Below are 22,586 nucleotides of genomic sequence, written 5' to 3'. Positions count from 1 at the left end.
AAGTGCTCGCCAAAGATAAATCATTACTATTAATTCCCTCATTCATCATACATGTATGGCAGCCTCAGGGGCTAGGGAACCTAGGATTGCTGCTTTGACTTTCTTGGGGAAGCCAAATAAGCCTCAGATCTCTCCACTTTGGAGCCAGCCATGAAATTCAGATTTACCTAGGGCTCAACATTAAGGGTCTCAGACTAAATTTATCTTCAGGTACCCTTTCCAGAGTGGACCAGTTTACCTTATACCTCTGAGAATAACCCAAAACTTTCAAAACTCAAATCACAGGATATTATTTGTTCATGAATTCAGCAAGACTCTCTTGTTTAACTACTGAAACTCAAATATTTCGGCTTGCAGCAAGGAGGGCTATAGCTGTCTGGATATACCTTGGCCAAGTTTCAGTGTATATAGAAAAGTGGGAGGTTATCGACTATGTTAAACCTTTTCCTTAAATTTTCAAACTTCGGGATTATTTTAGTCTCATAGATAAAATAACAAGGCAAGTATTTACAAACTTTTTTCAAAAATATGAGAATTTGGGTTTTCCCTAGGGCATTTGGCGTTGTGCTGTCACCACACCTTTGAAGATAGCTTTACAACCGTGGGAAAACTCACCGGGCTTTTTTCGTTGACCCCGCCATTTCTAAGTTGCTATATTGCTGCAAGGAGCTGGCAAAGCTGTGCTCTTCCTCTCTCCCATTCTCCTCTTCCTTTCAAAGACCAAAGCGCCCCGTGAGAATATAGAAACAAGGCTGCGAGGCAGCGAAGAGTAAGGGAGGAGCCAGCACTTACGCATTTTTCACTCTCCTCCTCACTCCCTAGGGTCATAGTTTTGATTCTTAAGTTAGAAGTGTGGGAGTCGTCGGCTGCATTTTCAACTTGGCCTAAAAGTTGGAGTTCACACTGCAGGCGCTAGGAACTTTGCCGCTCGGTCACCAACCTGAGCCTCTGGCTAGTCCGAAGAACGCGAAAAGCCAGGCCCAAGGCACTGGTTGTCATGGCAACCGGGGCGCTGGTCTCCCTGGCGACCTCGTCCCTAGGGAGGAGGCGGAGCTGGATGCCAGGCGGGCCAATGAGGTCGAGGGGAGCTCGGGGTCGGAGATCTGCGGTCCTCCCAGTGCCGGGGAATGGTTGAGTGACAGGACCGGGGGGGCGGAGCCGGCGCAGCTGCCCGAGGTGGAGCCCCAGTAGCGCGGCCGAGCTGAGGCGAGGGTGACACACTATGCTCACGGCCCCTGGAGACCGTCGTGCTGGCGAGCCGCGCTCCGTAGCTCCCCGGTCCGCCTGGGCAGCGGTCAGAGTCGCCTACAGGAGTTGAGCCGCCCGCGCCAGAGGGTTTTGGCGAAGCTCTTGGAGAGGCGTCGAGCACAGTAGGGCGGCGGGGGTGCGTTGAGCGCTCGGGGGTCAGGCAGTCGGCTGGGATCGCCGCCGGAGGGGCGTTTCCGAGGCGAGGAGGAGGAGGAGGAGATGCTGCTCCTCTTCTACCCCTCCCCAGGCTCCTTCTTCAGTTCCTTCAGCCCACGCCCGCAGCCGCTGGTGGGAGAAGAGGTGGTGGCTCTCGGCGCCCGCGGCGGCTGCGGGCGGCCCGCCCCGACGCCGCGTCCCTGCAGCCCTCGCCCGGCGCTCCAGTAGCAGGACCCGGTCTCGGGACCAGCCGGTAAGGACGAGAGCCGCCCTGGGCTCTGCGCTGCATGTGCAGAAGTGCATTGCGCTCGCTCTCTTCCTCCTCTCTCAGCTTTCGCTCCAGTCCCTAACCCCAACTCCTCGGTTGCCCTGGTAGAAGGAACTTTTCTTTGGTTTTGGTGGTGGGTGTTTTCGTACGTTAGAGTGGGGGTGGGGTGACTGGAGTGGGGAAGAATGAGATGAAACTCCATTGCGAATTAGGTAGATCCATCTCCTCTGCGGAAGAAAGCCGGATTCTCGGGAATGAAACCCACAGGGGGAGTAAGAGATTGTGGGGTAATAGGGAGTGACATTGCCCCGTCGTGCTTGCACAGCTCTGCTCTGTGCGTGCTTAAGGAAAGGTCTCCCGGAGTCTGTTTCTAATTTCTGCAAATGATTGTGGAGATGGTGTGGTTAGAGGCCGCCCAGAAGAATGTGTATGTGTAAGGGCTCGAGAAGGGGGTGGGATGGCGGGGAAGCAGAGGAAGAGGGGGCAGAGAGAGAGACACTGTCTGATGCAAGCTCTTTTATTGCTTTTCTTCTGCTTGCTAAAGTTAACACTCTACCCTCCGGCCCCCTAGCCCCACCGCTTTGCTCATTAAGTGATACTGTAAGAGCAGACAGCTGGGAAGCTAAAGTTAAACCAAAGTCAAGAAAAGTCTTACAAAGTTTAATTTCCTTCTGTTGTGAATATAATGGAGAGAGAAGGATGGGGAGAAATATCACTAAGAGATTTACAGCAATACAGTTTTCACTGGCCATACACGTATATGATCGACACCACCGCACACTTCCAACTAATCTGTTCGACAGCCTTGTGTCATTTTCATTTAATTGCATCTTTGAAATAACAAACGCGGTGACTTCATAGGGAGCTGCCTGGAGCTGAGCTCCCTCTCAGAAAATGGGGCAATCGGGTTTGTTTTCAAGGCAGGACCTGAACAAAATGTAGGACACCTGATCTGTGGGACGAAGGGCGCTGGTAACTAATTATAAATTTTAAGATTTTAAAATTTATATCTAGAAAGTTTATTAAAGGATAGGGGGAAAAAGTAAAAGTGCATGTGTTATGAAACAAGCTTTGGTATTTTCCCAAAGTCTTGATGACTGTGTTGGCAGGGTCCAGGTGAAAACTTGCTTCATGCTCATTGGCTGCTTGTGGTGGTGCCAAGATACAAATTATTTCTCGTTTTAATATCACTAGGAGCATTTTTTAGTAAATTCATACATATATTGATTTAGTAAATTTATACAGAGGCGCATTGACTGACGTCCAATCTTGTTTATTATACTTGGTTCATAACATTGTGTTCTACTTGATGTTCTAGAGGCTTTGTGGGAGTATGTGTGGGGAGAGGATAGGATGGAAATTAGAACTAAAAATAGAAAAATATTTGAGGTTAGTTGTTAAGAAAAGGACCGATTTCATAGTGTTTTTCACTTTTACTATTAGAGAATGATAGCTTGCTTTACCATTATGTAGGTTTATCTTTGAATTTGCATTTGTCCCACCATTTTTACTTGCATGTAAAGCCTACTTATATTTTGGAGGGTGATTACCAGCATCCAAAAATATAAATGGCTTTTCATGTCACAAGTAACGTACACACACACCATTAAAACCAGTGTCAATTTAAAAGTCAGATTTTAATGCTATGATAGGGGTCACGTTATAAAACTTACATCATCTTTTTGTTGTTCTTTTTGAGGGCTGCCTCCTAAATACGGTATGTGAATGTGGGAATTAGTTTTGGAGTAGATAATATAAATGATAGGTGTTCATCTTTAAATGAATGAAATTTATGTATTCTTTGTTATTGAGAAAAACGGGTGTTGATTTGTTCTGTCTTTAATGTGTTAAGGATTGGATGGGGAAGTGTTGTTAGCTTCTCCTATATCAATGGAGTGTGTATTTTTCCAGCTCATCTTAGTGCCCAGCCCCAAATGTACTGGAGAGAAGGACTATAAGGGATAAACTATTACTTCTTTTTTTTCCTCTTCACCCTCTTCTTTTGACAGAGGGTGTAATTTTTAAATAAACCCAAAAACATTTTTATGTATAATTAAATTATAATTAACACCATTTGAAATGGAAAAGAAACACAACCATACTCCAAGCCAGTGCATTTAGTAGTTACTCCTGTCAACATATTCTTGTTTTGGAATATGCTTTGGGAGAACTCTGTGTGGTTCAAAGTATTCTCCTCTTGGCCTCTGATGCAACCAAGTATGACTCATTTGAGTTAATATCACTTTACAAGGTAGGGGCCTGAGAAAGGAGAAAAGATAATGGGTCTTAGGATAGAAGAATCAGTGCTGATAGGAATGATGAGAATCTTTTGGGCTGGACTTCCTTTTTTTTTTTCCCTGAAAAACTCTCTTTTAATTTGAAAATTAAAATGGGTCAAATAACTTAGGAACTAAATGTTTTAAAGATAGCTTTTAAGATAGGGTCTCTCTCTGTTGCCCAATTTGGAATGCAGTGGCTCGATCATGGCTCACTGCTGCCTCAACTTCCCAGGCTCAAGCAATCCTCCCAACTCAGCCCCCAAAGTAGCAGGTACCACAGGTATACACCACCACACCCAGCTAATTTTGTTTATTTTATTTTATTTTTTTAAATAGAGACAAGGTCTTGCTGTATTGACCAAGGCTAAAAGATAGCTTTTAATGAGTACATTAATGTAGGACTTTTAATGGCTTAAGTTAAAGTTGAAAGTTTCATACTAGCTGTAAATGTCCCATCAAAACTCCATCTGTAAACTGCTTTGGGAGGTGGAGTTCTAATAATCCTTTGAGTTTGGGGAGAAAATGAAAACACCTTTAAGACCCTTATTCTTGTTTAGTGTCAGGCACTGTGAATAAGCACCCTGCTTTATCCTGCCCAACCCTGTTCCCAAGAATGTGTAACTGTCACTAATAGTAAGGCAGTAGGTGGGCCATTGGTTAATTTCTTAGGATAAAAAGATAACAATTCCTAAATAATCTTGTATAGAGGCTAGTGTAGATTTAAACCATAAACTTCACATGTTTTTCCCAGAGTTTGCTATCAAATGCATGGGAAATACAGGAACAGGGTCTGGTTCAAGTGCTTGTTTAGATGTGTTTGCCTTATCCTGTGCTCTGCCATTGAATCCTGCTTTTTTAATTTTTTTTTTGTTTTGCTTTGTTTTCACACTGGAAAAGTATGAAAATTCTCTGAAACAAACTGTCTCAAAGAAAATCCTTCTGCATAGTATACAGAGTGTGGAGGACTCTGCTGTCTGACAAATATGTATCCAAATCCTAGAGACTAAGTTTATTTTTAATAATTTAATAATATATACCTCTCAAGGCTTTTTTGCGCTTTTTTTTTTTTTTTTTTTTTAGATGGAGTCTCACTCTGTCGCCCAGGCTGGAATACAGTGGTGCAATCTCGTCTCACTGCAACCTCTGCCCCCCATCCTGGGTTCAAGCAATTCTCCTGCCTCAGCCTCCCTAGTAAGCTGGGATTACAGGCGTGTGCTACCACACCCGGCTAATTTCTGTATTTTTAGTAGAGACGAGGTTTTGCCCTGTTGGCCAGGCTGGTCTTGAACTCCTGACCTCAAGTGATCAGCCTGCTTCAGCCTCCCAAAGTGCTGGGATTACAGGCGTGAGCCACCGTGCCTGGTCCCTCTCAAGGTATTTTGAGGATGAAATTAATATATGCAAATGTGGTTTAAGTGAAAGCTGACACTCTATATTTAGTTTACGTCCTTCCTTGCCAATTTTCTTTAAAAAATTAAATAATCACAAAAACCTGTGACTACTCAAATCATTCTTGAATGTGTAACTTGAATCTGGCTGGTCAAAAGGCCCTCTTTACCTACTAGCCAATAAATTTCTTTGGTTGCATACTTCATCTATGCTTAATAAACAGTTTCTTTTTTTTTTTCCTAGTTTAGTAGTATTCAACTCTGCCTGTACCTTAGAATCACCTGGATAGCTTTTTTAAGTTTTTTAAATTTTTTTTAAGAGACAGGATCTCACTCTGTCACCCAGGCTGGAATACAGTGGTGTGATCATAGCTCACTGCAACTTTCAATTGCTGGGCTCAAGTGATTCCTCCGCCTCAGCATCCTGAATAACTGATACTACAGGTGTGTGCTATCCAGCTAATTTTTTATTTTTTATAGAGATAATGGTCTTCCTGTGTTACCCAGCCTGGTCTTAAATCCCTGACCTCAAGCAGTTCTCCCTCCTTGGCTTCCCAAAGCACAGGGATTACAGATGTGAGCCACTGCACCTGGTCTGGATAGCTTTTAATAATCTCCATGCCCCGGCCTCAACTCAAGACTAATTAAACCAGAATCATTGTGGATGAGACCCTGGCATCCGTATTTTTAGAAACTCCTGAAGAAACTATAGTCAACTTTGGAACCAATGTTCTAGACTCTACTAGAATAGAGTGTAGAAAATTTGGTTCCCACAAATACAGCAACATTTTTTGTGTTGGATTATATTTTATATTTACGTATTTTTTCTATGTAAATCTTAAGAATTTAAAACACAAAAATGTCTCAGAAGCATCTATGTATATGCCTATCTACAGGACTTTTTACTATTTGGATGAGAATTTAAGGTACAAATATTTCCCTAGAGCTGTACTGTCAAATGTAGTTTCCCTGGCCATATATGGTATGCAAATTTATAATTTAATTCATTAAAATTAGATACAATTTAAAATTCTGCTTCTTACAACTAGCCATATTTTAAGTGCTCAGGAGCCACTTGCAGCTACTAGCTACTGTAGCAAACAGCTCAGATATAGAACATTTCCTCATCACAGAAAGTCCTGTACTGCTTAGAGGTTTTGAAATTTGTATATGTTTCTTATCATCTGAAATGGCATATATATAATTTCTGTTATTTCCTTCAGATTTGTAATTTAAAAATATATCATGTTATTTTCTAAAGTTACTTTTTTTTTAAGTCAGGAGAAATACCACATTTTTTATACATTTCCTCTTTCCTCAGTCTTTTGTACCTAGTTAAAGGTTTTTCTTTTCATAGTTAACTGAGAGGAAATTTAGTGTCCTTGTTTTTATTACTTATATCAGTATGCTCTAAACCTAACATGGCTTAATTGCCCTTGTGTACTGCAAAAGTTTCAGGTTGGGAAATGTGATGTCCCAAAATACTGAAAATAGTCATCATTTCAACACAAATGTTAGGATTTGATTAAAAGTTTTCCTTTTTGATAAAGATCTTTTTTCTTTTGCATACAGAAATTCTGAGTTATCAAATGATGTGATTGAGCTTTCAGCAGAAAACTGTTTTATTAGTTTTAACATGAGCATAAAGGTGTAAGAGAAAATTTTTTTCCTACAGGGGAAGGCATTTCCTTGAAAAAAATGAGATTCCTAAAGAATTCCCAGTGTTTGGAAGCTAAGACTGTGTCATCAAACTTAATGGTATTTGCCACTTGGTAACTACTGATGCACAGCTTAGAAGAAACTGCTGTATGGTTCATCCTATACCCCCTCCTTACACACCTAGAAAAGATGTTTCCTAATCAAAGTTTTATTGGTTTAGTATGCTCTGTGTAGAGTAGGAACAATAATTAATTTCAATTAAAAACATTCCTTCTTGGTAGATGGTTTTTTTTTTTTTTTTTTACATAACCACATGTTTTTTTTACCTACTCTGATCAGGTAGATTTGTATACAGAACATTGGGAGTTATATTGTTGAAAGAATGCTTGATGGAATGTTTTGTGTACGATACCATTTTCGTGTTTTAATGCTTCCCCACTTAGTTGTAATAGAGTCTGTGGAACAAAAATGAAACATTCTTGTTGAACTTAAGGTTAGAATGATTATATAACCTGAGATTGTGTTAAAGATATTCAAAGTTGTGTTGTTTTGTTTTTTGAGGAAAGATATAGCCTGGGAATTTTAAAAAATTCTTTTAGCACTATTTAAGTATTTTTGCTTCTTCTAAAAAAGTGTAATTTTAAAAATAAACATTTAAATTACTTAGGGGATGATTATTTTAGGTCTTAGTGTAGTTAAATATTTCTTCTGGAACATATAATGTAATTCAGTTTTTGAAGCAAAAATAATTAGTATTTTGGAACAGGAGTTTCAGTTTTTAATGATAAATTCCCTTGTCAGTGTCTTTTATATTTCTGACTTTAGCTGAGATGTAATTTCATGAAATTATTTGAACACCATATTGATTAAATTCATTCTTTACACAATCTGTTCTAATTTTATTTTGATACTGGTTTCTCTGCCTGGTTCAAGGAATGAGCTTAAAGCAATGTGTAATATATATCAATTTTCTAGTACTGTATGAAAATTTACCAAGACTGAAATGTATTTTTGTAGCTGTACTTCATGAAAGCTGGGACAGGTATTTTAAAACAAACAAAACCCTAAAAATTAAATAAAAAATCACTACAATAATAGAAACTTTAGTTCGGGAATGTTCGGTTATCAAATCTACACCAGATAAAACTATTGTAGCTATACCATTTACTTGAGTTCCATTGGAGCTTAAATTCTGGCACTGCCTTAAGGAGTATAGAAATGAAAAACAGGATATGTGTTATTACATAGTACTCAGAGATACTGTAACTTCAGTTATAATTTAAGGTAACATATTCCTCTATGTTCATAGTTTGTGACATGTAATTCTTAGAGTTACAGAGAAAAATTTAGAATATATTATTCTCTAATATTAAAACTTAATATTTAATAGAAATTTCCTTCAATTTTTGAACAAAAGAAAATATTTTAATATGGTTACATAACATATCACACTTGTTGTGTGAAGACCAAATTGAGCTCTGTTTTTAAGGTAAGATTTCACCTGAATCTTTTTCAGGTTTATGTTAGTACATCAAACTTTCTAACTTCAAAGGGATTTTAAGATTGTATGGAGATACTAAGATTCAATTGAAAAAATGAATACTACTGTTCTTCCACCTGCGAGGATACTTAAGAATCACTGTCTGTGAGCCACAATGTTTGAGGATTTTTCTAGATGAATCTGTAATGATAAATCTGGGCTTATCCAACATTTGTATACCTAGTTCCCTTTTTAATTGTTCCTTATTCATTAATTCCTATTCTTTGCCAGACACTCTACTAGGCACTAGTGGTGCATAGAGAAGACACATTTCCAAGACAGGCAACTTAGGGGAATAGTCTGAGGCCACATAGCTTTAATCATCTGAGTTCATGCTGAATAAATCAATCTAGTGGCAGGATGTATTGTACAGAGTAGCTGTGAAGATAATATTAAATAACATGTAAATTGCCTTGTAAAACTTTACAAACATGTGGGTACCTATCTGAATATACATACAGGTGATTTGTTTTTAGACGTTGCTGTACATGGTGTTGACCACTCCTGTTTGATTTAGAGAAACAGTATAGTATGGTCTTTAAAGCATAGACCAGGAGCCAGAATGCCTAGGTTTTGATCTGACTCTATGGTTTACAAGCTCTGTGACCTTGCCCAAGTTACTTAATCTTGCTGTACTTTATTTTCCTCATCTTCAAAATGAGGATGATAACCAAGCCTACTTAATGGGATTGTTGTGAGAACCAAATGAGTTAATACATGAAAAGCACTCAGAATAGTGCTTAATACATACTATGTGTTTAATAAATATTAGCTATTATTATTTTTAGTATACTTACATTTGATTTATAACAGTTTTTTTTAACACTGGGTACAGATAATAAATGAACTTAAATATGGTTTCTTGTTTCAAATTTATAGGCCTACTTTGTTCCTTGGGCCACATGTTCCTTCCAGTCATCGCTTGGGCTTGTTGATACATGTGATGTGTGCCTGATTTTTACACACTTACTAGAACTTGTGAAATGAATGTCATCCTTTTCAAACTACTATAATTATTTTTCTGATTTTTTTTTTTTTTTTTTGAGACAAGGTCTCTGTCACTCAGGCTGGAGTGTAGTGGCTCAATCACAGGTCACTGCAGCACTTCAGCCTCCCATGCTCAACTGATCCTCCTACTTCAGCCCCACAAAGCACTTGGATTACAGGCACCTGCTGCCACACACACCCGGCTAATTTTATTTGTATTTATTTGTAGAAATGGGGTCTCCTTATGTTGCCCAGGCTGGTCTCAAACTACTAGACTCAAGCGATCCTCCTGCTTCGGCCTCTCAAGGTGTTGGGATTACAGGATGAGCTACCATGCCAGGCCTCAAACTATTCATGTTTAAAACACTGTATTTCCTGTTTAGGAATCACTTTTAGGACCTATGACATATTGTTTTAAACATCCTTTTTGGTGGTATATCTCTTCTTTGAGAGTAGGTTTGATTTAATTAAATAATATATTTTTTCATGTTTTAGAAAGGTGAGTGATAAGTATAATTTGAATTAAAATGAAAAATGGAGTATAAGGTAAAATGAATATTTTAAAAATAACATAATTAGAAGATTCCAAAAATATTTTTGATAACACTGTCTTTGAGGACAAGTGTACTTTACCTTTCTGAAGTGTCGATTTAGAAGGGCAACACTGTCAGATATATAAATTGTAGTTTGTTAAAATGTACATGTTCACAGTCTCACAGAATTATTACTTAATATTTCTGAATCTTATGTTGCAATGCTTCTGAGGCTAAGTACTGTGTAATATAACCTAAAATTATTTAGGAAGTGTTTGTGGTCACATTTCCTAGCTGATATTGTGCATGCTTTTAGTAGTTTTTCTGTTAAAAATTATTTGGTATTTCTCACAGAACTTTAAATATGCTCTAATGTATGTTATGAATTCCGAAGATGATATGATATGTATAATTTTTCATTTATTAACTACAGAACTCATAACACATCTCTTAGCATCTCTTATACCCAGTTCCCCTTTTAACTATATAAAATGAGTCATTACATATATGTTTTACATGTCATTTTGTCTTCACAGCTATTCTCTGCAATATATCCTGCCAAAAAATTGATTTATTCAGCATGAACTCAGATAATTAGCATTACTCAGATGATGCTAATAAAGTACCTTGACCTAGTGGATATTTAAGAAACTGGATTTACTCTTCAGGGAGACTAGTTCATGGCCATTAAGATCATTTGGTACTTTTGTGCTTTGCATTGTTTGACATTTAATTATTTGTAATAATGTGATTAATTTATATAATTAAAAAATCAGTATTTGACCTGCTATTGAAATACTAAATTGAGTTATTGTTAACCTTTTAACAAGACAAAATTAATGTCTACTTATATTCATTCTTAAGTGTTTGGCTTTTGTGAAAACTGAATTCAGGTAGTGTTATGACTTGTTTATTCATGTTCAGACCTAATTGGGAAGCACAGTATAATAGAAAGAGCAAACACGCTGAATTTGGGTAGTCCTCGGTTTGAGTTTTAGCTCTTTTAGTAATTAGAACAACTTTGGATAAATTTAATCTATTTCTGATCTGTAAAATGCAAATAATAATATATATCTCAAAAGGTTTTGTAAGCTCTATTCCTGAATTATACACATATAAAATGATTGGGCATAGCCTACTGATTCTGTTTACAGGAATTGTTTACCTTTACTTCCCGCTTCAATTGTGTTACTGAGAGAAATAGTAGCCTAATAAATCTGATTAATAATGCTGAGATAAAAGCATCTCTTTATCACTCAGATTTTAGCCTCTTTAGTTTACATTGGTTTGATTAGGCCACTGCTATTGCTTTGGTTATCAGATTGTTTTATATGTAAGATCTTTTTAGGCACAGTAGCTACATATAAGCTACTTTAAGACTAAAATGGTTGACATTTTAAAGGAAACAAAATAGGTAAATCTGCCATGTCCCCTTGAATATGTGAAAAATACAGAAATTGATAGAAAAAATACCACAGCATTATTTGACCATTTAAAAAATAGCAACAATTAGAAATGTTTTATAAATACATTTATTTTTTTGAATATCCTTTGTTTCTTGTGTAAACTAATTATACTACTGTAACATATTTGACCGCTCTATGTTCAGAATTACTTTCCGTATTTTGAGAAATATTGAAAAATAAAAGTAGTTGCTACCAAAAAACTTAAAATCTTGCTTAAAACACGCAGAGAAAAGACAGGAAACCATTATATATTGTAAAATAATGATTAACTGCAATGAAAGCTTTAAGGAGGAAAGTATGGTCTGATTTAATCAGGATTCGCTTGGGGAGTAGAGTGTGAGCTGAGTCTTGAAGACATTAAATGTCTGTAGATTGGAATGGTATGTCATGGAGTAAAACAAAAGATAAGAGTAAGTGAATTCATGAGGGAAGTGTTTACAAAGAAATGCTGAAGATGACCTGTCAAAGTGAGAAAAGGATGAGGGCAGAAAAGGGAGTGCCTAAGAAACTAGGAAAATGTTATGTTAAAGAAAGTGCCTTAGGAGAGTGGAGAGTAAAGGACCAATAGTTCCAGATGCCACAGGGAGCCAAAGAGAGAAGGCTAAAGAAAGAAGTCTTAGAAGGCTAAACTGTGATCAGTTGAATATTGCAGGGATAGAAAGGAAATTGAAATGGGGAATGATATTTGGTTTCAAAATAGATGAAAGTTGGATGATCTGATCTATGGGGTTTCATAGGGTCAGAACATTTTTCCTTTTTAAGATTAAAGGTGGTGAAAGAACAGATTGATTCTATGAGATTAAGAGATTTAAAATGGCAGAGTGAGAAAGAATCATCTCCTTTTGTGAGGATTTGTCTGGATGGTAAAGAATGAGTCCTAGGTAGAGATATTCATTTTAGTCAGGGGGAAACAACTTTTTCCTGTAAGATTGAAGGGAAGGCTACAAAGATAGATGTGGGCCTATTGATGAATAGAAATAAAAATAAGATTTTATAGATAATTTACACTTAATGATAGTATCTTCAGAAAGTGCTGTCATAGGAGGCAAAATTATCTCCAGGCATTATTTGGGTAGTGGTGAAAATAAAGAGATATAGGTAAAGTTGGGAATCATTACTGTTGGGAAAGTAATGAGAGGTTGATAAAGGATTTATAGAGGCTTTGTGAGTTTGAAGTTGAATAATTTGAACAGTGATGGCCTCAGTCCACATTTGCAGAAAATGAAGAGTAAAGTGAAAGAAATTATTGCAGTCTATAATGGTCAAGTAAAATATGGTGCTTGTAGTAATGAGGAAATCCCACTGAGGCTGGGAGGACTGGGTGAAATGGAAAGTGATTTTTTTTAGCAGTTTCTAAATTTGCTCAATAAGGCAACTATTGATTGAATTAAAGATATTTATCATTTTCCTCTATCTGCCACTTTTTTAGAACAAGGGCCAACAAAGGATCTTGATGCTAAAACAAGTATGTGATGTTTGTTTAATTGAATATGCTGTGTGGATTAGTTACTGCTTGGTTCACTTAATGTGGGATTGGGGCTGTATTTAAAATGAGCCACCTACACTATACACTTAGAAAAACTGTTTAAATCAAAATCTTACTCGTTTTTTAATATTCTGTTATAGTAGTTGGTTTTATATTTGCCCCTAGTTTGACTTTACTATTAGTCTTTATGCTTATTTATTGTGGTAATCACTAGGATTCATAATTTAAAATTAATTGGAAGTGCTTTCCACAAATTGCTTTGACTACTTTCTAAAGAAATAGAAATGAATGAATGAAATAATGAAAATAACTCTATTCTCCTCTTACAAATTAGCATTATACTTGGCAGATATCTATTCCTAAAATGTTTCTAAATGAATCGCATCTTTCCATCTGAAAATCAGATAAATGTTTTATTTGGTGTACCATCAAGTGCAATGCAATTCAATAAATAGGTTTAGTATTTTACCCACTCAGGACTAGATTTTTTTCTTAATTCTTGAAATAACATTATGAAACTCCTTGACTCTACAAATACCTAGTTGATTGCATAAAGTCACCTAGTTGCTTGTTAAATAACAGCAAAACTCAGTATAGACCTCTAAAAGTACTATTTTAGCTAGCCATACTATCAGAAGGATTGTCTTGATTAATAACTGTCCATAATGGTGGCCAGTACATTTTCTGCTGCTTTTTGTATTACCACATATTTCTAAGAAAAATAACTCAAGAGGAAATAATGTTATTCCAGCTGATAAATTAATCCTGGAGCACTTAGCATTCTTTTAAATTCATTAAACCTCTTAATCATATAAAATAAGACTTAAAAATTTGATTCTGTCTCAAGATAAAAATTATAATTGTATGTGCTATAAACAGCAAAATTCATGTTTATGATTCCTTTAAAACTATTAATCTTTTTTTTTAAAAAAAAGTCTTTAAATACCGTTACTACCCTTGTGAGGGATATTATAAAGATTTTTATATATCCATCTACATTTTACAACCTTTTTATACTACATGAAAATATTTTAAAAGATATCTATGATGTCTGTAAATAGGATTCTATGTCATTATAATCTGTAGATTAAGCCAATAATTTATATGTATATGCTTATATTGTCTTTCACATCATCTAAATGAACACTGAAAATGATTCCAATGATAAGGTACTATTTGGATATTATTGTGTGCTAGGCACTCTTTTAAGAAATTGAGACATAGTATATTATTTATCTTTACAGTCCTGTTGAGGTACACGCAATCCTGTGAAGTAAATGCTATTATTCTTATTTTACAGATGAGAAAACTGAGGCTTAGAGAGGCTTTAATGAGTGGTAGTGGAGTACACACTTGAATCCAAGCCTGTCCCATTCCAGTCAGTTATCATAACTATAACTTCTCAGATCAATAGTGTCTTTTGACATGAGCAGTATTAAGGTGGGGCAAAAAATCGCCTCAATTTCCCTAGAAAAGATGAAAGAGACCTTGGCAGTCTAATTTGGCATCTAAATTCATGAGATTTTTAATGAGCTTTTAAAACAGTTCTTGCGATGATATATTTTCCTTTTAGCTTTTCTTTTTTCAAGGTCTTCCTCTACTAACTTGTCACTTTTGGTCTTCACAGCGCTGAGTTCCTATTAAACTGTTGAGTAAAGTAAAGATAATGAAGTGCCCTTTTGAAAATCTTTTAACAATGTTTAGATGCTCATCACAGCATTATTTGTAGTAATATAAAATTGAAACAAATAGAGAAGAGGAATGATTTATTCTAAATCCTTACAATAGAATTTTGTGGTCATCAAAAATTAGATTGATAAGGAGCTTTTTGTAACATGGAAATATAATGTTAAATAGATAAAAGGTAAAACCTGGCAAATAAAGCATGATCATAACTATTGTTTGTGTATTGCCTTATTTTTTAATAAAAACTTTCATTTTAAAAAGGCCAGAAAAAAACAATGAGAGACATTATAAAGATTTTTATAGGGAGAACCAACCTATTTTAGGAGTAGAGAGATTAGATTGTGAAGAATTCATTATGTATAGAATCTGATTTGTTAAGTTGAGAAACAAATTATGATATTTTGCCTGAAGATTTTTTTCTTCTAAATATGGAGGAAGCTTACTGATTCTAATGCATTGTGTTATTCTAGCCAATTCTTGGAAGATTTACTTGAGACTCGATTGCTGCTTTACAAAGATGACTAGATAATAATAATGATAGTACATGCTTATAAAATTAGGCTGGGTTGCTGCTTTACAAAGATGATTAGGTAATAATAATGATAGTACATGCTTATAAAATATACTGTTTAATAAAAATTTAATTCCTCAAAACAACCTTATGGTAAATACTACTGTTACCTTCGTTTTTATAGATAATGGAAACTGAGATGCACTTAGATTAATTGATCCGCCCAAATATAGATGGTAAGTGGGAGAGCCAGCATTTTGCATCTAGGCAATCTGGTTCCGAAGCCTGTGTGCCTAAACACTGCACACTAGATATTTTAATAGTGAAAATCACTTACAACTTTTAGTTCAGAGTTGGAAATAATTATCTTATTAAGGTATGGCCATTGAGAATAGTTTATGACCAAGTCTTCATTACATACTTAGTACGTTTAAAAATCATCCTTTGGTTTGGTTGATGGCAGTTATTTACAGAGCCCCAAACTGTTGGTGACTGCTAACAAAGTTTCTTTTCTTCTCCTTTCAATTGACTCTTTCAGTAGGGCTGGATGTTTTGTATGTGGTGATGTAAAAAGTGTCTGAGGAGAACTACAAAAGTTTCTAAATTTTAGTTTATCACATGGTTTTAGAATTCATTCACAATTGGTTGCCATTTGCTCTTAGTTGGAGAACTGGACTTTGTAGCTTAGAGTTCTTTGAGACATAAAATTGAAATCACTATTAATCCTTTCCCTCAACTGGCTGTCTTCACATCTATTTTTTTCTTAAGAGTTATGTACTATTATCCCTATGCAAATAGTTTAGATGATCATGCAGTTCTTTTATTAAGTAAACAGTTTTGTTACCCTCTAAATGAGTTGTGCAGACTTTAGTTATAGCAGATAAAGTTTATTATTATCTTATTTTATAGAATAGGTAAAACTTGTATTTATATAAGGTTGAAAATGTACAAAGATTGAAAAGTAAGTCATCTTTCTTTTGCCTCCAAGTCCCCTTCCTGGGGTGCTTTTCTGTATCCTTCATTTTCAGTAATGTCACCAAAGCCAGGAGGAGACATTAACGTTGCGCTAAACTGGTGTTTTAGTCTTCCTCAGTGTGAAACTTTGTATGTACCCTCGTAGTATGCTAAAAAGCTCTTGGCTTTCGAAAAGAATTTATACAAATAAAGTATTCAGCTTTTATATATTAAATAGCATAACTTATTTTTCCTGCTTTTCTTTTTTTTCTCAGATTACCTCATTAGTCAAACATGTTTCACACTTTTGACCTGTTAATCCCTTTCTTTTGTTAGCACTTAAATATCAGTTAGTTGTAAAAGCAAACGTGAATGCCTTCGCAGTACTAATTTTATGGTTTTACTTAAGTTGAAAATTTTCTTTTAATTGAGGTTGACAAATATTGGGTACAACCGAAGTTGTACTTCAGGGGACTTAGATCTATTTCAGTTATCTTATAGAGCATTGGGGTGCAAAGAAGCTAGATACATAGAAATTTTTAGAAACATGTTTATTTTCCTAGTTTTCGTTCATTGGCTTAAGTATGAATACTAAGACTAAATATGGAGTTAGTCTTATTATGTACCTAAAGTTTAGATTCAACATGGTGAAACCCTGTCTCTACTAAAAATACAAAAATTGGCCGGGTGTGGTGGCACGCGCCTGTAGTCCCAGCTACTCGGGAGGCTGAGGCAGGAGAATCGCTTGAACCCAGGAGGCAGAGGTTGCGGTGAACCAAGATCACACCACTGCACTTCAGCCAGGCGACAGAGCGAGACTCTATCTCAAAAATAAAAATAAAATAAAATAAAATAAAATTTTGGAATACTTCCTGGGGCCCCAGTTATCTGTAGTTTAAAAATGTGCCCCAAAGACAGCTTTCCTACTATTGGTAGAAAATAAGAACTCTTTCAAAGTATCTTTCTAGAAATCTATCTCCTCTTTAGAGAAATTAGAAATTTTGGTCGTGCTTTTATGCAGTTATTCTCAAAGTCAAAAAATGTTAGTTTGTTAGAATATTATTGTACATAGCCTAAATCAAGTGTAACTAGCCTAAATGTCTGCAGGGGCAAAAAAGGGGCCAGGGCAGTTAAGTGAGGAGGAAGACAATAGTGAGTGATGAAAACTGTAGTGAACTAAAGAGCTCAGACTAGATAAAGTGGGAAGCTACTATCCACCTTGAGTGCTGCCACATCTCCTATTTTTCCCTCCAATTTTTATGTGAAATCTCTCTAATTTGTGAAGTCTTCTAATTTGTAAATGTTGGGCTGCAAATTTACACTTTTGCAAATGTGGTGTAGGCTGTTGTCCTATAGGCCAAACAAAACATGTCAGCAGGCCAAATAAAGCTCATGGGCCGCCAGTATGGAGTTTATGCCCTAGATTATCTTAACAGCCTTACACTTGCATGAACTTGCCTATTTTGTTTTGACACTTATTAAGGGATAATGCTGTTAATAATGATTCCGGTTGTCTGTTTTGATTAATATTTTACCTTAGCATATTAATGAAGTAAATAATTGGATTTTTTATGTAGGGAGAGAGAGCAAAAGACTAGTTCCTAAAATGTGTAGAAGATGATGTCTTATTTGTAAATATATGACTTGATTTCCATTATTTTTCTTAGAAAAATTTTATTCTGAGCCCCTTTCATTCTCAAGTTCTGCTATTCTTCCTTTTTCCTACTTTCACATTCAGTATCTCCCTGCTTCTCCCACGATTATTATTTTCATTTGCAAGAGTTATAAAAGAAAAATCCTCTTGTAGAAACTCTATAGAAAGTCAATCACTTTGTGATTTATTTAGCTGCACAAACTTCCATTCTTCCCCGTAGCATTGCAATTCCTTACTTAGTCTTAATATTACTTCTTTTAAAATTGCTTTTTAAGCAGAAGAATGGACTGCCTTTAAGGCAGTTAGTGAAAAGGCCCACAGAAACAATCTAGAGGGGTGATCTCATAACCATGTAAGATTTGACCCCACTCTATCAGGGATGATTGAACTGAAATGCCATTTACAGTGGTTCAATACAGAGAAATAAGCATAAGTTAGTGAAACTTGTAGCCAAGATGGAATAACAGGGATAAGATTTACCCACCTGCCTGCAAAAAACTAAAATAAGGATGAAATATGTGAAACAACATTTTTCAGGACACTGTACATCAGGTAATAAAGGACAGTGATCCATGAGAGATGGTAACAAGATAAGCCTTATCACTACCTCTACTTACTACCTTGAGAGAGTTTCCAGGCTGTGGCATATGGTGGGAGAAACCAGATGGAGAATGGTAGACTCCCTGAGTTCAGGAGATGGAGCTGAAAGTCTGAGGAGACAAGGCGGTTAGAGTTAACAGGACAGAGTACTAGAGAAGTGAGAACTGCAGAGAAAAAACCCTGGAGATCTACAAATGGTCCCCTTTGAGTATTCAGCTGAGTATTCAACATTACATGTATGTCAGGAAAGGACCAGAGGCCTGACAAGGAACCACACAAAAGGATTCAAAGAAACTGTACTTGGCTCACACAGGGCTAGGAATAGTGCCTTTTCCCACAAACTGCGCTGCAGATGCTCAAGATTTATGAAGCACTGGGTAGAGCACACAGAAGAATCTTGCCCAGTAGTGAGGAGTAATTAGCCCTAGACTGAGTACTGCTGTGGACAAGTCCAACAAATCTTTAAAATAAGACCTGAAAAGATCAAACTTTGAAGTTTCCAAACAATTTAACTTCAAGCCTGAGCAAAACTCAAAAATATTTACAAATATTTTACACCCAACTAGATAAAATTTATGATATATAGCATCCGGTAATTTTCAGGCACACAAAAAAGCAGGAAAATATGATCTATAATGAGAAGATAATCGTAACTGTCTCAAAACTGACACAGAGGTTAGAATTAGCAGATAAATACATTAAGTTTTATGTAACTATATTTCATGTGTTCAAAAGTTAAGTAGGAATATATTAAACCTCTAAAGACTCAAAAATGAACAGAATATCTGAACTGTGGGACCTTTAAGTAGCTCAATATATGAAATTTGAGTCCCTGAAGTAGAGGAGAGAGAAAGCATGATAGAAAAAATATTGGAAGAAATAATGGCTGAGATTTTTCTGGATTTGATGAAAACTATAAACCCACACCTTCAGAATCTCTGTGAACACAAAGCATAGGAAACATGAAGAAAATTACACCAAGGCACATTATATTCAAACTGTTCAACACCTCTGATAAAGAGAAAATCTTAGAAGTAGTCATAGAAAAAAAAAGCCAAAGAAAAAGGCAAGCGAGCATGTGGGACAGAGAGAGGAAATTGGGTTACGTACAGAGGAGCAAAGATGAGGATTACAGTATATTACTTGTCAAAAACAGTGCAAACAAGAAGGCACACTGACATCTTTAAAGTGCTGAAACTGTCAGCCTAAAATTTCTACCCAGGGAAAATATCTTTCAAAAACAAAGGCGAAATAAAGTGTTTTTTTTTCCCCCAGATATACAGTAGCTGAAAGAATTGATAACCAGCAGATCTGCATTACCAGAAATGTTAAAGACAGTTGTTCAGGCAGTAGGGTAATGATACCAAATGGATTTACACAACAAAATGAAGAACACTGGAAATGCTAACTACATTGATAAATGTATCTGATACTTTTCTAATTATTGAACTTAATAATAGGCTGAGAAAAGTAAATTGGCCCACTTTATAAGACTCTTAAAGTGCGGTAATGAAATAATAATGGCTAACATTTTGACTACTTACTGTGGGCAAGGAATATTACCTTCAGGGCTGATCATGTGGGTATCCTCTGCCAAGCACTTACCAAAATTCCAGATTCCCATAAGGAAAGCAGGTGTTCAGCATAAACCACATTGTTTGCACAAATAATTTAGACACACAGTGTGCCACTTTTAAGAGTTTGGGGAGTACTGGCCTGGTGCGGTGGCTCACGCCTGTAATCCCAACACTTTGGGAGGCCGAGGCGGGCGGATCACGAGGTCAGGAGATCGAGATCATCCTGGCTAACACAGTGAAACCCGTGTCTACTAAAAATACGAAAAATTAGCCAGGCGTGGTGATGGGCGCCTGTAATCCCAGCTACTAGAGAGGCTGAGGCAGGGGAATGGCATGAACCTGGGAGGCAGCGCTTGCAGTGAGCCGAGATTGTGCCACTGTACTCCAGCCTGGGCGACAAGGTGAGACTCTGTCTCAAAAAAAAAAAAAAGAAGAGTTTGGGGAGTAGTGAGAACCCTCCTGAAATCAGAGTTCTCAGATGCCAGCCAAAGGTTAACCTTGCGAGCAGGCCTGCTATGTTAATTCTGTTTTTGCATCGCTAGACAAAGAATAAAGACATTTCCCCTCATGTTTCTTTTTGTTAGGAAGGAAAATCTTTCTTGGTTTCTCTCTCACTACATTCTGTCTCAGTACCATTAGCTAGGATGGGTTGCTTATATCCTCACTGCAGTGAGATTGGGAAGTTAAATACCTAGAATTTCTGACCCCTGTATTGGAAGACAGATTCTGCCAACAAGGAGTAAGGGCAGTGGAAATGGAAGAAGAATATCTGTTAGGAGTTGTGTGTTTTTCTAACTCATAATTGTCAATCCTATTGTTTTTAAGGGTAAGGGGCTCAGAGATACATGGCTAGGAAAAATAAGCACCATGGCATTTACTTTTTATATAAAATACAATCAAATTTATTAGCAAATTTTTCAGTGTATAGGGTAGCTTTTGTTGTAATATACAAGACAGATTTGTAGACAAAGTGTTGAAGAAAAAATCTATGTCAGTAAACTGAACAGAAAAACAACCCAAAATTACCCCCATTTATAAACAGAACAAAATAACCCCACTCTAAATTACTCTGTTTGACTTATTAGTTTAAATGAATTGTTTTTACTAAAACTGTAATATTGCAATTTTATTTGCACACAAAAGTTTTTGTCAACACTATTGTATGGTTGATTTTACAAATTGATAAGATACTATTCTTCAAAAAGGATAATCTTTTTTTTTTACTATAAGAAATTTAATCATTTCTTAGTAAAGCTATTATGTCTTGGTTTGACTTTAAAGATTTCCTTTACTTCTGACAGAATACTTCTGACGTGGTCAATTAAACAAATAGCCAATTCATGCCAAAAACCAGTTGGAATTTTCAGGTAAATGTAAATGGGTATTTACAGTGAAACAAAAACCATCAAGATATATTTCCTGATAATAAGGTTGTATTGTCTTGCCATGGACTAAAACAAAACAGTCCTGTAATGGAAAATGTAAAGCTTGCTTACTTGAAAATCTCAGTACTAAAGGAATGCTACCAATTCCAGTAAAGTATTGTTGATTTTGGAAATAACCTCTAACATTAGACTGCTAAGATGTAGATTTAGGTTTAAGAAAGCTGAAATGCCCTTCGTAAACCTCAGACCTAAAAATTATACTTGGTTTTCGAATTAAGAAAAAAACCTGGTTGTATTATAATTGTACTGATTACCTAAGATGTAATTACTAATTGAAGTAGGGGGTTGTCATCTAGATTCTGATTATTAACTAACAAGTTTGAATCTGCTACTGAACTACATGTCTAGTCCTAGCATATATTATAGTACACAATTTGTTTTTAGCAGAGTTTTCAAGTTCCTAGGAATTAATGGACCTATTAGTTGTAGGTTTTAAGAGTAAATCTCTCACGGTCTATTGATTGGAACTAAGGATTTATCGTGTTTTGTTAGTCCAAGTGAAATTTTAGAAGATGGCATATGCTATTGAATTGATTTTGTTTTCTGTTAGCCGAATACTTTTAAGAATGACTTTCTAATAATGCAGATACAGAAATTACATAGTGACTATGCTAATGAAACCTGACAAGTCATTTTTAAGTTGAACCATAAAGATGGTCAAATATTATTAGTTTCATATGGTTAAATCTGATATTTACATGAGTGTATTTCTGCAAACACAGGTACATAGTGTTCTTAATTATTCAGTAGAATATTTGTGTGTTAATTCTGTTTTGATCCTCATTTTCACTCCCTACTGTCTGTCAACCCTGAAAGTTATTACTTGTAACAAGCAGGAAGCAACTTGTTAGAAAATAACATATATTAATTTGTGTTCATTATAGCATTTTACAGACAATATAGTGTTAGACTTGGAAAACATGTTAGAGGTCCTCTGAGGCCACCCCAGTCACCTAATATAGGAAAATCCCTATGACATCCTCTCCAGATGGTTATTTCCCTCTGCTTAACCACTTAAGGACATTATCTCAAGAGTTTTTCTATATTATTAGAACGTACATATACAATACTGAAAACTACCCAATTTTAACTCACTGGCCTCAGTTCTGCATTCTGTTAGGAATACCATAAAAAGACTACTTCTTCCAG

The 22,586-nt window shown here is 36.1% G+C and overlaps 1 protein-coding gene across 12 annotated transcripts in view; it reads left to right on the top strand.

The window, feature by feature from the left end:
- Positions 1-1,186: 1,186 nt before the first annotated feature.
- PTPN13 (protein tyrosine phosphatase non-receptor type 13) overlaps positions 1,187-22,586 on the top strand; it is a 220,211-nt gene continuing 198,811 nt past the window's right edge. For 8 of the 12 annotated variants that reach the window (XM_058433087.1, XM_058433081.1, XM_058433083.1 and 5 more), the window contains exon 1: positions 1,217-1,657. The gene's annotated coding sequence lies outside the window, so the exon portion shown is untranslated. Of the gene's footprint in view, positions 1,658-22,586 lie in introns of all 12 variants that reach the window. The other 4 variants (XM_058433090.1, XM_032145796.2, XM_032145708.2 and 1 more) reach the window with 1 other exon arrangement.

This window comes from Hylobates moloch, unplaced genomic scaffold (assembly GCF_009828535.3).
Source record: "Hylobates moloch isolate HMO894 unplaced genomic scaffold, HMol_V3 SCAFFOLD_2, whole genome shotgun sequence".
In the NCBI taxonomy this organism is placed as follows: Eukaryota; Metazoa; Chordata; class Mammalia; order Primates; family Hylobatidae; genus Hylobates; species Hylobates moloch.
The sequence above is the reverse complement of the archived record's forward strand: the minus strand, read 5'-3'. Positions and strand labels throughout refer to the sequence as shown.